The sequence below is a fragment of the Rattus rattus genome, chromosome 9 (assembly GCF_011064425.1).
Source record: "Rattus rattus isolate New Zealand chromosome 9, Rrattus_CSIRO_v1, whole genome shotgun sequence".
In the NCBI taxonomy this organism is placed as follows: Eukaryota; Metazoa; Chordata; class Mammalia; order Rodentia; family Muridae; genus Rattus; species Rattus rattus.
In genome coordinates, this window is record NC_046162.1 from 73,525,089 (window position 1) to 73,540,438 (window position 15,350).

General features: G+C 42.3%; 1 long non-coding RNA gene across 1 annotated transcript in view; it reads left to right on the forward strand.

Annotated features, from left to right (window-relative positions):
• Positions 1 to 15,350, forward strand: part of LOC116910414 — a 59,903-nt gene that overhangs the window by 19,530 nt on the left and 25,023 nt on the right. The window contains exon 2 of the long non-coding RNA XR_004389149.1: positions 9,921 to 10,032. This is a non-coding gene — a long non-coding RNA (uncharacterized LOC116910414). The remainder of the gene's footprint in view (positions 1 to 9,920; positions 10,033 to 15,350) is intronic.

Consider the following 15,350-nt stretch of genomic DNA (forward strand, 5'->3'; position numbering starts at 1 on the left):
CGACGTTTACCATGCGTGAAGTCCTCCAGTACATGATGACTTACAAATGGCTTCCTTCTCGTTGCTTGACGATACCGAAGCCCCAACCTGCCGTGCTGTTTTCCTTCCAGGTGTTTGTTTGTTTTGAGATGGGGTCTCCCAGGGTCTACATTGACCTTTAAATTCTCCATCTTCCGGCCTCCAACCCCCGAAAAGTCTGGATTAGAGGTGCCCGCCTTGTTCCAGTCCCTCTACCTGGCTGGATAACACTCTGTATGCCATTTTTATTTCTCTGTGCTGGTTTCCCTTTCAGAATAATAAAAGCAGTGGCACTGTGAACATGTGTGCCCATGTTCTGAGTGAGAACACAGTTTTCAGTTCTTTTGTGATAATACCTACAAGTCAATGGATTGTGGGGTGGTGTCATGCGTTTAAGTTTCTGATAAACTACTAAGCTGTTTCTCAAAGCAACCGTGCCATTTCTAAATTCCCATCAGCCATCTATGTCAGTTTCAGTTTCTCCACATCCTTCCCAATACTGATAATAGTCTTTTTTGTGTGTGTGTGTGGTGTAGTGTGTGTGTGTGTGTGTGTGTGTGGGTGGGGGGTGTTGGGGTGTGTGTGGTGTTTGTGTGTGTGGGTGTGTGTCTCCTGTGTGTGAGTGTGTTTGTGGTGTGTGTGTGTGTGTGTGTGTGTGTGTGTGTGGTGTGTGGGTGTGGGTGTGTGTGTGGGGTGAGGTGGTGTGGGTGGGGTGGGTGGGTGTGGTGTGTGTGGTGTGTGTGGGGTGTGTGTGTGGTGTGTGTGTGTGGTGTGTGGGGTGTGTGTGTGTGTGTGTGTGTGTGTGTGTGTGTGTGTGCTCTGTGGTGTGTGTGTGTGTGTGTTGTGTGGTGTGTGTGTGTGTGTGTGTGTGTGTGTGGTGTGTGGTGTGTGTGTGTGTGTGTGTGTGTGTGTGTGTGTGTGCGTGGGAGGCCAGAAGGGTCAGCTCTCCTAGGTATTGGAGTTACAGGTGATTGTGAGCTACTTCATGTGCTGCTTGGAGTTAACTCTGGAGAGCACAAGGCACTCTTAACTGCTATGCTATCTCTCCAGCCCCGCCTGCCACCAACCCATGTTTGTCCTTTTAATTACAGCTGTCCGAGTGGATGTGAAATGGTTTATCATTCTGGTTTTGGATGGCATCTCCATACTGACTAAATGATATCGAAGCATATTTAGGCCAGTGAGATAATTCAGTAAGTGAGGACAGCTTGCTGCCAAGCTTGACAACCTGAGTTTCCTATCTATCTGGGACACTTACGGTGGAAGGAGAGACGTGACTCCGCAAGTTGTCCTCCGACTTTCACAAGTGTGCCATGACACTGGTGTGCACACACAGACATATGTACGCACACAAAGTAAATAATTAGATATAATGGGAGAAATGTGAACATAGTTTTGGGGCTGGAAAGATGGCGCAGGGGTTAGGGATGGGTACTGCTTCTTCTGGAGGATCCAAGGTCAGTTCCCAGCACCCACCTCAGGTGGCTTACGAAGCCCCTGTAACCAGCTGCCAACCAGAAGCCCCTGTGACCAGCTTCAGGGGATCTAGTGCCTCTGGCCTCCGCAGGCACCTGCACTTCAAACACATATACCCCAGACGCACAATTCTAAAAATAACAAAAATCTGAAAAATGTGTTTTCATGTGTTTATTAGGTGTTCATATACTTTGTTATTTCAATGCTATTGCCAATGACACTTTTTTAACGATTGTTTAGCGCTAGTATTTGAAAATGAAATTGTTGAGGACCTTAGTATTCGATCTTCCAGCCTTGCCGAACTGGTCGAGTAGCTTAGTGGCTGTTGTTGTTTTTGTTTTCAAGGCTGGTCAACTTGAAGAATGTGGAGAAGATTGCTCAACTCAGTTCCGACTGGCTCTTCGCTGTCCTGTCCCATCAGGTCCTTATTTTTCTCTTAATTACTGATTTACTTATCTCTGGGAGCAAACTCTTAGCACGCTCCTTTTGAAAATGTGCAGCCCCTGGGCTGCCTTTCTGACCTATGGCAGGTGCCTCTTTACCTGCTAATCCTACAGAACTAAGACCCAGCCAACAGTTACCACAGCAACTGCCGATGGTGACTTTTCCAGGAAGAAAGTGAATTCTTCATGGCTCTGTGTTCCTAACTCAGATTGCATACACAAATTTGTTTCCTGCAAATTCAACGAACCTAGGTTTGGTGCTTTTTGGGATCAGTGTTATGACTTATCGTTACTGTTAACAGGTGCTGTCTTGGTCCCTTCAAGCTACTGTAATAAAATACCATAAAGCAAGTGCCTTATAAACAACCGACAAGAATTCCTCACTCACCAGTCTAAAGGCCGGCAAGTCCAAGATCAAGGCAGTAGCAAATTATAGCTCAGATGAGGAGGGCCAGCTTCTGGGTTCGTGATGGCATCGTCTCCCTAACTTCTCACACGGAGGACAGCGTGCGACTCTGGGAGGATCTTTTAGAAGGTCATTAATCCTGTTCACAAGGGCTCTGCCTTCACAAAGTAAACACCTCCTAAAGGCCCCAATGTATTAAACCGAGGGTTAAAAACATGCAAATAAGACATAGCATCAGAAGCAAATGACCAGAGGTGGTCCAAGAACATAACCTTGGATGTTGTCTGAGGTCACGTCAAAGGTTGCCTCTGCTATAACGGCTACTTAAATTACTTGCAGCTAAGGAAAGAGAATGTGTCTAACATACACATCGGAATTTGAACTGTGGTACTTTCAAAAATAAAGCGGGGATACATTATAACAACAATCTCCAAAAGGTACTATTGTGCGAGAGAACAAAAATTATAGAGGTCCATATTACATTGATTTTACTAGCATTATTACAAAAATATCAGCACAAAATTAGTGGCTTAAACAACACACATTTATCATACTTCAAATTATAATTTAGTATAAGTCTCACCAGGCTAAAAATGTTAGGATGGCATTCCTTTCTGGAGGATTCCTGCTTTATTCAGCTGGTAGCATGATTTGATCCTGTATGTTATACAGCAGGTCCCTGTTCCTTGTCTCTTCTCTCCTTTCAGCTAGGGAGGTCTCCCTTAATCCTAGCAGCCTCTCTCTGGTCCTTGCATGTAACCCCTAAAATTCAAAACCAGCCACCACATAATCAAACTATTTTTTCATACTGCATTTCTTTGAGGATCCTTCTGAGTTCACAGCTAAGAAGGAATATTTGTCATTAGATTTTCCCTACCCAGTTAACCTAAGCAGAGTATGGGAGGAGAATGCAGAATGACTAAAGAGAGTAAGGACTTCCTTTGGGCAATAGTAAGGCATTGTGGTCACATAGTGGTCATGCCTGTGTAACTATAACTGTGGATACCCTGAAACCCACAGACCGGAATAAGATGATACAATTAACATGTGCACATTATATCTCATTTTTTTAAAAATAGAAAACCCATTTTAAAGTGTATTTTAATGATTTGCGGGCCAAGAGAGATTACTCAGCAGCTAAGAACACTTGTTCTTGCAAAGGACCTAGGTTTGGTTCCCAGCACCCACATGATGGCTCGTAACCACCTCTAACTCCAGTTCCAGGTGAACCAACACCTTCTCTAGCCTCCATAGTACATACATACACCTAGGCAAACACTCATATACATAAAATAAACCTAAATATATATTAATTTTAAGCCATCTTTCCAGCCCCTACTTTAATATTTTATAGAAACCATTTTAAAAATATACTGATCTATTGAATTCACACCTAATGTTACCATTTCATTTCCAGCTTATTTTTTTATTCTTTGTCAATTTTATATATGTGTACAATGTATCTTGATCATATCCAGCCTCCCCATTCCTAACCTCACCATGCTTCCCCCTCTCTCCCTCCCTCCCGCTTGTCCCCCACCCCCACCCCGTTTGCAACCTTGTTGTGGGCACTGCTGGATGTCGAGATGGAGAGATGATGGATTTTGTCTCTACCTTTCAAGAGCCCAGGGCCTAAAACTGGAGACAATCACATTAAACCCTTCATTTTAATGGAACTTCGTCGGGACTGGGTTAGAAGTGTGCTTCGGGATCAAGAGGGCTATCCTAGGAAACCTGGGTTTCATTCTGGAGGCAGTAGAAAGCCGCTGAAGGCGTCTCAACCAGGAACTGACTCCGCCCGTTGTATTTTCGTCACGTGGTCCTGGCAGCCTTAAATAAGACTGATGTGAGGGCAGCATAGCTCGTCAGGGAGAGCAGAAGACCCACGCAGAAATGATGGGTCCTCGAGTGAGAAGCAGTGGCAGTAAGAACAGAGAGATCCATTAAATATGAACTAAGTCAAACTATTCACGTGGGTGAGGAGATGGAGGGTCACTAGGTGGATGGTGGTGCCAGTAGCTGAGAAAAAACATACCGAGTTAAGAAGTTGGCAGGCTGAGATAATGGCCTCCGTTTTAAACACCATTTAAGTGTAAGGTACCCGGAAAATGATGCAGAACATGGGCCCAGTAAGCAAGGAAGCTTTGATCTAAGCTACTTAATTTCTCTCTCTGCTACTCTGCGGGAGCCTCTCGATCTCTAAGATGCCACCTTTGTAACGAGAACGTAGAATAAAGTGCGTGCGTGCGTGCGTGCCTGCCTGCCTGCCTGCCTGTCTGTCTGTCTACATTTTACCCAGAATTCAACCATTAGGAATATTCATCTAATTCGTTTCCAGGAAACTGTGAACTACAGTAACATTTTTGGTGAGACAGCTCTCATTGTGTAGTCCAGGCCTCCTTCTACCTCAGTCTGTCGAGCATTACAAATGTGCACCATATCCAGCTCGTAGAACTATTTATTAAACACATGCTTGAGCAGGCTTCGGTAGCACAAACTTTTAGTTCCAGCATTTGGGAAGCTGAGGCAGGAGGTTGTGATTTCAAGCCTTGCCTGAGCTACACAGTTTGATGCTGTCTCAAAAATAAACCTGTGTCTGATCCTCTAGACCAATAGGACTCAACCTTCCTAATGTTTCAGCCCTTTAATACAGTTCCTCGTATTGTGGTGACTCCCAACCATAAAACTATGTCATTGCTATGTCACAACTGTAATTTTGCTACAGTTAAGGATTTATAATGTAAATATCCATTATTTCAGATAGGCTTAATCAACCCCTGTGATTCAACCCTAAAGGGGTCAAGACTCACAGACTGAGAACCATTGCTCTAGAGAAACATTTATATACACCGTTACAATTTTACTTAACCCAACTCAGTGAAAACAAATGTATCAGAAAGATCAGACAGGTGAGAGCTTACTATCCTAAAAGGTAATATCAGATTCATTTAATTATTGAATTTAAGTCAATCTACTGTTAAGAAGTTAAATTTTTCAAAAATAACACAGCAAGCTTTTGTTGTGTGTGTTCCACACACACATAGCTTTTTATAGGCATTATCTTTGTATCTCACACTAATCCTATTGTGGCAGATTGTATTCACTTTTTCATCTTATAAAGAAACAGAAGCTTAGAGGGGTTAAACAATAAAAAAAGATCATTAATCTAATTAACAGTAAAACCGGGATTCAGACTAAGGGTCCTCTACCTCTAAGATACAGATTCACGGTGTGGATCTTATCTTATGCAAAGACATGATCACCGAGCTAAAGAGAGAACTCAGTCAGCAAAATGTTTGCCGCACAGGCATTAGGACCTGAACTTGGATCTCCAGCCCCCTAGTAGAAAGTGGGCGTTAGTGGTGTACCTCTGTAACCCCACATCTAGAGAGGGGAAGAATCCCTGGGTCTTGGTGGCCATTCTTTCTTGTCATACTGATAAGCTTCCGATTCAGGGAGAGATTCTGCCACAAAAAGTACAGTGGAGAGTGTTGGAGGAAGACACCTGGCTTTGACTTCTAGCTTCCACGCATGCGTACACATATGAACACTCACACACATGAAATGCATGGTTATGGACTGAGTATGTTGGCACATACTTACAATGTGAGCACTGAGGCGGGAGGATCATGAGCTCATGGACTATATAACGAGACCTGGTCTCAAAGGAGTTGGGAGCATGGTTAATGGTTTAATGGTGAAAAAATGACAACCTGCTCTTTTGTTGTTTTGTTTTGTTTTTCAAGACAGAGTTTTACTTTGTAGCCCTGGCTGTCCTGACCTCACTCTGTAGAACTGGCAGCCTCGAACTCACAGAGATCTGCTTGCTTCTGCCTCCCTAGTGCTGGCATTAAAGGAATGTGTCACCACAGCCTGACCAACCTGGTCTTATGTACATGGAAATAAGTGGCCCTTCACTGTTGCTCTATTTCCTTCTTCTTGTTCAGCATTCTCAGTTAATTCCCAGACTTCCTGTCTAGCCTTCACATGAGATCCTGTTCTCTCCCTGCCCGCCTTCTCTTCCTCTCACAACATTGCTCTATTTAACACACACATTAGACATGTTCAGTCAACAAGGGAGCTTTGGCTGAGAAGAAAAGCGTTTATTTCAAAAACCCTCTTCCTCAGACTCATCCCTGACCTGGGCTTCTGTAGTCAGGATTTCTGAAATTACTGGTGCTCAGTCCAGCAGCCGGGCAGCAGAAAAGCTTACACGAGAAGAGGAAGGGCCAAAGCACATGCTTATTCATAGCGAGATGAGCCAAGAGTGTCAGAGGAATTTGCTGAGTGGCGATGGTGAAGCAAAGAGTGATTTGTTCTTCATATGAGGGTTTGGTTGTGCTTTTTCCAGCAAATGAACGGAAGCCAGCTGAGCTGGGGCATCGCTGGCCCAGGAGCAGTTGGTGCACAAGAGAAGGGATACAACAGAATGGCTGCACAGATGGGCTAATACGTTCGAATGAGGGCATTTCTGGACTCTTCAGACCCTTGTAGATTACTTAGGCAGGGAATAATAGTTCCTGCCCATTATTATTTGTCTGAATGGTGACCTAAAGTTGGGGGCAGACTTCTGCTAAGGAATGGGGCTTTAATGTAGCATGCAGATATTTCTTCTTGGAATCGTTGCACTGAATTAATTTTTTTTCATGGTGGGAATGCACATCGAATAATCAAGACGCATTGTATTCAGGACCTAATTTCCCAAATGTCAGCATGCAATACATTTCAGAAGTAATTCACTTTGCAATGTGTTTTTCCCATTACACTCATAAGGCAGAATTATTGCAAACAATAGCCTAGGAAGCTGGGATCATCATCGTATCAGCCAAGGGGTCTGACTAGGCCATTGACAGGAAAGGTTATTTCTACTGAAAAGGGAAAGAGAATTCCACGTTATTTCAAAAACAACCCTATTTGATGTCTTCTATCAACGGTCTCTCAGGCCTCCTATACTCTCTTGATTCCTCAAGCCTGTCTTTTTGTAGTTGCCTAAACATGACTTATGATCTTGCCTCTGATTTTTCTGGGCACTCCTTTCTGTTTGGGAAAAACAAAAACAAAAACAAACAAACAAAGAAACCCCCACGGCCTTTCTCTTCCACACACTCCCTTCTAGACTTCAAAACCAGGATTCACCTCTTTTCCGATGATCCTGAAGCCTCAGTTCGTGAGTCCGGCACCTGAAATCCTAGCACTTGGGAGGCTGACACGGCCATCCAGGATTATATAATGAGACTGAATCTAAAAACCACACTGCCACTAAGATGACAGGGAGTTCGTCCCCACATCCCAAGTGTGGTTTTCTGAAAAAATTGTTTATCTGCTACAGCTTTGGTCTGTTCTAGACCACATTTTCTTGCAGCTAAATTATTCCTCCAGATTCTATCTTGTGTGTATGTTTTCGGCTCCAGTTAGATTTCCCATTCTCTGGAGATCTCGAGGCCCCTGCCTTTTATTTCTTTAGCATCCAGGAATTACAGTGACTCACGTTAGAACCGCGCTAATGCCATACCTGTGGATCTACTTCAACCTGCCTTATACTTTTGACAGTGATACAATGTTACTGAGCACGCACCAGATGAATTTCAAAAGGTTAAAGATGTGAACACCCAGCCTGTCCTGAGTGGGGCTTTCTTCGAGAACCAGTTAAAGCTTTTTCTTGTCTGTTTTAGTTGTCTATGAAATCTCAGGGTAAAAATTGATTTGAAAATCGCTTTTATTGGATGTATGCATGTGGAGGGATGGGTATGTGAATATGCGTAGGAGCTTACAGGGGCTTCGATCACCCTGGAGTCGGACTTACAGGTGGTTATAGACCACCAGCATGGACACTCGGACTCTAACGCAGTCCTCTGGAAGACAGTAGATGTTCTTAACTACGAAGCCATCTCTACAGCCCCCTTGGGGTAAAATTGTATATATATATATACATATATATAATTGTATATATATGTATAAATGTATATATATGTGTGTGTATGTATTTATATATATGTATTTATATATACATATGTGTATGTGTGTGTGTGTGTGTGTGTGTGTGTGTGTGTGAACTAGTGGTGGGAAGGCTCTGTGCTAGAATACATGATGAACAACTGTTCCTTACCAAAATATTCTTCATCAAATTTAATAATTCAATAGCTATTGGTTAGGAATATGATCGGTAGGTCACTTATAGCAGGCACAAAAAGGATATCAATTTGTGTTTCAAGAAACTGGGATACATAAAGTGAGATTCAAACAAAAAAGGATAAAAATGTGTTGGTGTCCAGCAGTGTGGCACTGAAGGGGTGGGTGAGATGTGGATGAGGCCCTGGCCAACAAAGGGATCTGTTGTAAAAGTTAGCTGCCAATATTACTGTTAGTTACTTGAGAACAATGCATTTTAAAAAAAACTGAGTAATTTTAACCTTTGAATGTCTGCTTATGGGGCTGAGGTCATAGCTCAGAATGGGAGAGTGCAGGTCAAGCATGCATGAAGCCCTGGGTTCAGTCCCTAGCACCACCTGGTACACATGACTGTTCTTGTTCATCCCAGAACTTAGGAGATGGGGGCAGAGAATCAGAAGTTCCAGGTCACCCGTGGCTGTCTAGTGAGTTTGAGACCAGGTTGAACTACATGAAACTCTGCTTTGAACAGCAACAAACCCCACAGATAGATTTGCATGTGGTTTTCAATGCTCTAACTAAATACCATTTTCTTCGTATTTGCCCTTTTCGGATTGAGAGACTTGCTTGAATGTGTCGCTTAATGCTTTCGGTCAGTTTGGGAAACTTTCCTGATTGGTGTTTCAGGTATGGCTCCTATCTTGGGTGTACGGGGCTATTTTGGGCCTCTTAACTTGTTCAAGTGAGCTCGGTGCCTACCCTTTCACCAGTACCACACTGCCTTAAACTCAAGAGCTTTCCATTAAATATTGAGAGTAAGAAGTATGAATCGTCCTGGGTTGTTTTTTGTTTTTTTAAACTATTTGACCTATTCTAGTTCCTTTGTCTTTCCACCTGAATTTTAGAACCAGTTGTCAACCTATAAGAAAAATAGAATTTTTAACATTAGCTAAGAGGACTAGGGCTTTTACTATTTCTAAATTCATAGCATTCCTTCCACTTCTGGTTATGAATCCTTTGTTGAGAGCAGCTATAAAAAATCTGATTAAAACACAAACCCGTCAGGCTTTTTTCGAGACATCCGGGAGCAATCAAGACAGTCAGAACTTCAGGATCATAAAATCTTCAAGACAAGGAGAAGAGTGAGCCTGGTTTTATGATCGTAAATGTCCCTAAGAATCTGACAGCACCCCAAACTGCACATGTGCAGGAAAACACAGAGAGCGGCTACAAAGAGGCTGAGCAGGGTCCCGTAGTCCTGGGGACACAGAATTTGTCCAGGGCCCATCAGGGAGAGAGGACTCCAGTGAGCGTGTGAGCTTGAACCTTGGAGGTGAGGGCAAGCCCAGCCTCGCCTTGATGATTTGCCTGAAAGTCTATCTCACCGCCAGAAAGTAATTAACTCTTGTGGAGGATCATACCTTAGCACCGTTGTGCAGACCCACCTATGTTGTTTATTGTTTTACCAGAAACACATCTGTCAGAAGAGCTTCAGAAACCACATGACCGAGTGCTGACAGAGACGCTACCAGAACTCACGTGCTGTCTGTTGGCATGGAAAGGGTTCAGAAATCTCCAAAGGTGAGTTACAGTTTCTTACAGTGTTAAGTAAGCATCCTGTTGGCCTTTGTGCCAATGGCGTCCCTTCTAGGTATTTATTAATAAGAAACAAAGTCTTATGCTCACATAGAAACCTGTACCCTGGTTTTATGCAAACTATTTAAAAACAAAGAAAAACAGACTCCAACTCAAACATCTTCCTGATAAGGGAATAAACAGCTGACTAAGGTGAATCTGTATAAGGAGCAGCTATCCAGCAAGAAAACAGAAAGTGAGGGCCACTCGTAAAACGTGATGTTAAGTGAAAGGTACCACATGGTTTGGTTTACATGATAGTTTAGAAAAATGAAAAGAACAGGAACGTGAAGTGGCATTGTGTGTGGGGTGCCAGGGCTTGGGATGGGGTGGGGAGCCAACCATAAAAGAGTATAAGAGAATTGGGGTGAGATTGGAACTGCCCTATGTCTCTACTGTAATAACAACGACAGCAGCAGTATATATGTTTGTGAAAATTTAGAATTTTGCGATAAAGAGGTTTTGTTTATAAATTCTGAAAAGATGAGTTAAAAATAATGAAAAGCTTGACTTTTACTATTCTTTGTCTTTTCAAAAAAATCTTATGTGATATATATAGTAAGATATATATAGTGATATATATATAGTGATATATATACACAATTACATAAAATGTGAGGCTAAATGAGTATTTGTAAGACAAATATCCTTGAAATCACACTAAGGGCCAGAAATGGAACTTGAATGCTAGAGAGATGTCTCCACAGTCACAAGCACTGGCTGTTCCTCCAGAGGACCTGGTTTCAATTCCCAGCACTCACGTGATGGCTCACAAGCATCTGTAACTCCTTTCTTGACTGTGGTGTAATGCCCCCACCACCACCAGGCTCTGTGTGCCCATTTGTGAGAAAGTAACTAAGATAGAAGTTTGTTCCAGGAGTTGGGTGTTTATGGGAAAATCCTGACCATGCTGCTTTTTGCAGGACTGGGGAAAATTTTGTAAGTTGGAAGTATGTTATTTACTTTTTGATTTTACAAGATAGGGTTGCAATTAAAAGGTTGTCTTGAGATTTTAAACCTTGGGCTTTTAAATAGTGTGGAGATTGAAAGACTATGCAGACTTTTGAAGTTAAAATAAATGCATTTTGGATTATGATACGCCCACAAGTCAATGGGGCCAGGGAGTAGAATGTGGTGCTTTGAATGAGAATACTTGTCTTCCCACCCCACCCCACCCCTGCTGCAATCAGTGGAACTGTTTGGGAAGAATTAGGAGGTGTGGCCTTGTTGGAGGAGGTGTGTCACTGAGAACAGGCTTTGAGGTTTCAAAAGACTCACAACATGCCCAGTGCCTTCTGCTTGCAGATCAAGCTGTGGGCTCTCAGAGGGTCCTGCTGCCTGCCCTGCCTTTGCTCCCCGATCATGTCTTCTAACCCTCTGAAACTGTAGGCCCAGTTATATGATTTATTTTGTAAAGTGTCTTAGTCATGCTGTTTTTGTTTATTGTCACGACAATAGAAAAAAATAACTAAGATACTGACAATGACATCAACAGCAGCTGTTGAAGCTTAATGTATCCTTTCATTCTTTGAAGTTGCAAGACACCAATATTCTATCTTAGCTTTTTTCCAGTGGGAAACATTACAAGGAGACACTTTTTATCTCTTTCACTTGGTTACCTAGCAGTACCTTTCATCTGGGAAAGGCAAAAATAGATGAAATCCTTTTCCTTTGTCTTCCCAACTTCAGAGTAGGGACTTAGTTCCCTAGCATCTCCTAAAGGTAAGCATTTTGCTTTTTAGAAATTTCATACTTAACTCATGTGTTTTAACATGTGCTTGAGAGCTGGGGAGATGGCTCAATTGTTAGGTGCCTGTCACAAAAGCATAAGAACCTGAACCCAGATCCTCAGTATACGTGAGTATACTCAGTGGCATAGATCAACAACCCCAATGCTGGGGCTGGGGACAGAAACAGGAGAATTACTAGAGCTCATTGGACATCTAGTCTAGCCCAGTCATGAGCTTTGGGTTCAGTGAGTCCTTTTCTTAAAAATAAGGTGAACAGTGATAGAAAAAACAAAACAACAACAAAAAAAACCCAAAAATATCATGTTGGTTGACCACACACACAAACAAATGTGAGCACACAAAAGTGTGTGCACACACGCATGTGGAAACTTGTGTGCACACATGCACATATACCCACACACACATATATACACATATAAATAAACACTTGATAGCTTGAATTCATTGACATTTTTTATTATTTATCAAAATTCAAATAGTCCCATCTTCCTTGGCTTGACCCCCCCATACTTCTGACAGAACGCTAGTAGTGTCTGATGCGGTCTCTGCTATCTAGTTTGGACAACATGTGCTTCCTACACTTCCTACTCCAGCTACTTCTCCAGGATACCGTGATATCTTTTAATGGAAATGGTAGATAGGGATCATACCGTGGGCCTTAGGCATGTTTACTGCTGCTGGCTTAGGTATTATTCTCAACGTTTGCTTGTAGTTTTCAGTAGATAGAACAGACAACATTTGCACTACACAGAAAAAGGAAATGCACACACACATCGATTTTATCAATAAGATAATGTCCCTCATGAATTTATATTGACACTTCCTAGTCAAACCTGTTCTCTGTATTCAGGTCCTTTGTGGCTAGTGTCTGCCACTCCCTGAGGTCTCTGTGTCTTTTTGAATTCATGAGCATTTAAAATATTTTCTCTTTTTAGCCTAACTCTCTTCTTCGGTTATGACTGTGGAATTTATTTGCTCCTATTTTCTTTCTGGCTTAGTCATTTCTTAAATTATTTTGGCTTTATTTCTAATCATTTCCTGAGTTCTTGTCTCTTTGTTTCTGAGTTTCCTATTCTTATTCTGTTATTTCATATTACATATTATTTTCTTAATGTCTTTTATCTCATTGAAAATAATAGGCTACAGTTTTAATCTGTTCTGAGTACTTTCTCTGGAATGATCTTACTGCCTGTGGGGATGTTATTCAATTCTTTGTTCCTCGTTTTTTTTTTTTTTCAGAAGCAAAAATTATGTGACCTTGATATTTCTATTTCTCCTTTTAATGTGGAATTGCTTTTCTTTATGTTTTCTTTATTGTTTACTTTATGTTTTAAAGTAGCATGCCGGTCAGAAAATTCAGGTCTTCCTAGGACTCTCTCTGTTGGTTTTGGGAAATGTTAGGAACAAGACTCTTTGCTTCAGGATATGTCACCTTTTTGCTCTGCAGCTTTTCTTTCCTTCATCTGCCGTGCACGTCCTGTTTAGTCCTTATTTCCCTCCAAGCCATTTTTCTTCAGTCTGAGGCTCTGTTCTCCAAGGCCCTGGCAGGTTGGTTTTGAAAATTCAAGGGAGCTCAACTGTGCTAGCCTCTTAGCCCTTTTCCCAATAGGCCTGATGCTGTGATTGACTGAACCCTTTTCTGCTCTTGTTCTCGGGTTAGCCTGCTGTTTGTGACTGAGGGCTGTTGGTTAGTTTGAGGTCTTCAGGTCCACTCAATGCAGCCTCCATATCTTTCTCCAGCACAATGACATAATGCAGATCTTGTGACTGTTGGTTCTTTATCCCTACCCACTTGTATTTTGGCATTTATGGAGACATCTTGTTACCTAGTGCCATGATTTGGATGTGTTTACTGGAATTCACATGTTGGAAATTTAATCTTCAAAGTCTTATGTTGATAAAATTTGGATAGGGCATTAGGGAAGCAATTAAGTATAGAGAAAGTCAGACGGGCAGGTTCCTCATGATTACTGGAAGAGGCCTGATTTGGCTTACTTCCTGTGTCACCATGTGATCCCCTCCGACATATTAGGATTCAGCAAGAAAGCCCTCACTCACCTGGTGCCCTGTTCATGGACGCTCTTGCCTCCAGAACCAGGAGCTAAGTATTCCTCTGTTCTTTTACATTTCCCAGCCTGTGGTAGTCAGTGACAGCCCCAGAAAAGAGATGAAGACACGTTTGTCACAAATGTTGCTAATGGGTTTTTAGTTTCACTCTGCAGCTATTTCCCCCTCTTCTTGCATAAGGATTTAGAGAGGATGAAAAACTATGCCACTGATGCTGTCATCTTCCCAGAATCCTCTCCCGAGTTACTTCAATTATAAGTGTAGTCCGTATTATGGTCCCTTTGGGAGGCTGCTCATAACTCTGGAGTGTTGACATACTGCTTCTATTTGGGCCTAGGAAGGTTAAGAGCTTTAAATCTCAGCTGTTTGTGATTTCGCAATTAATGACCAAACATAAGGAAACTAAAATATGAACCTAGTGTGCTTTTTAAAAATTTAAATTTAATTACAGCAGAAGCATCTCTGAGGACTTGGGGGTTATTTTTAGCAGTAAGTGAAAGAAACCAGTTGTGTTTATAGTCTCAGAATTAGCACAATGCCACTTTCTTTTATGGAGTACAGATGCATAAATGACTTGTATATGAGTTTCATAGGACAGATCCATGTACATGGCTGCAAATCTACTCTGGTTAGGAATTTGTTAGAACTGGCAAAAAGAAGAGAGCCAGGTTCTTCAGGAGCAGGCAGCCGATTGGTAGCCCTAATAGGCTCTAGGAGAAACCAGCACTAACAACCTTCGGAACTAGAGGAAGTCTCAAGTGCCCATCCAGACCTCAGTCTTAAGAGCCTAACTCAGCGTGTTTATACTCGGACTATTGTTAACAATTAACAGCATCAGGAAGAAATGGGTTCTGCTGTCTAATTTTCCAACCAGTTGACAAGGTGCGGGACCAGTAAAACAGAACAAACAGAAGCAAAGCTTAGCCATGACATAAAAATAAATAAATAAGTAAATAAATAAATAAAAATAAAACAGAGCTGCGGTCTCTAGGAAACAGCAGCATAGAGAGCGTATTGGAGAGGATAGTTGAGGAGCCAGGGGCAACTCGAGGGCCATGTTATAATGCTGTGCAAGTGGCATTACGCACGGTTGCCATAGCTACGGAACCACACATGCTATAGACACATAGGCCCTATGGACCCACCCACCCTGCTGCTACTGCCTTCCACACCTGCCCCTGTGAATTTTCTACAGCATCAGTGTAAGGGGGGTAGGGGGAAGGTTGTATGGCTTAGATCAAAATATTGTTTTCTTTTCTAAAAACCAGAATAGCAGAGATTCATAGCAGAAGAAAAAAAATAGAAAAATACTTGTTTCCCAGGGGTTAAAGGCTTTAGGGCAGCTATTCAAGGAGGAAAGTCAGTGTCCTGGGATGCATACCTGCCTATCTACTTTCCTGGTCCTTTCTACCCTTCCGTGGCCACACAGATCCTGCCTCTCTGCCT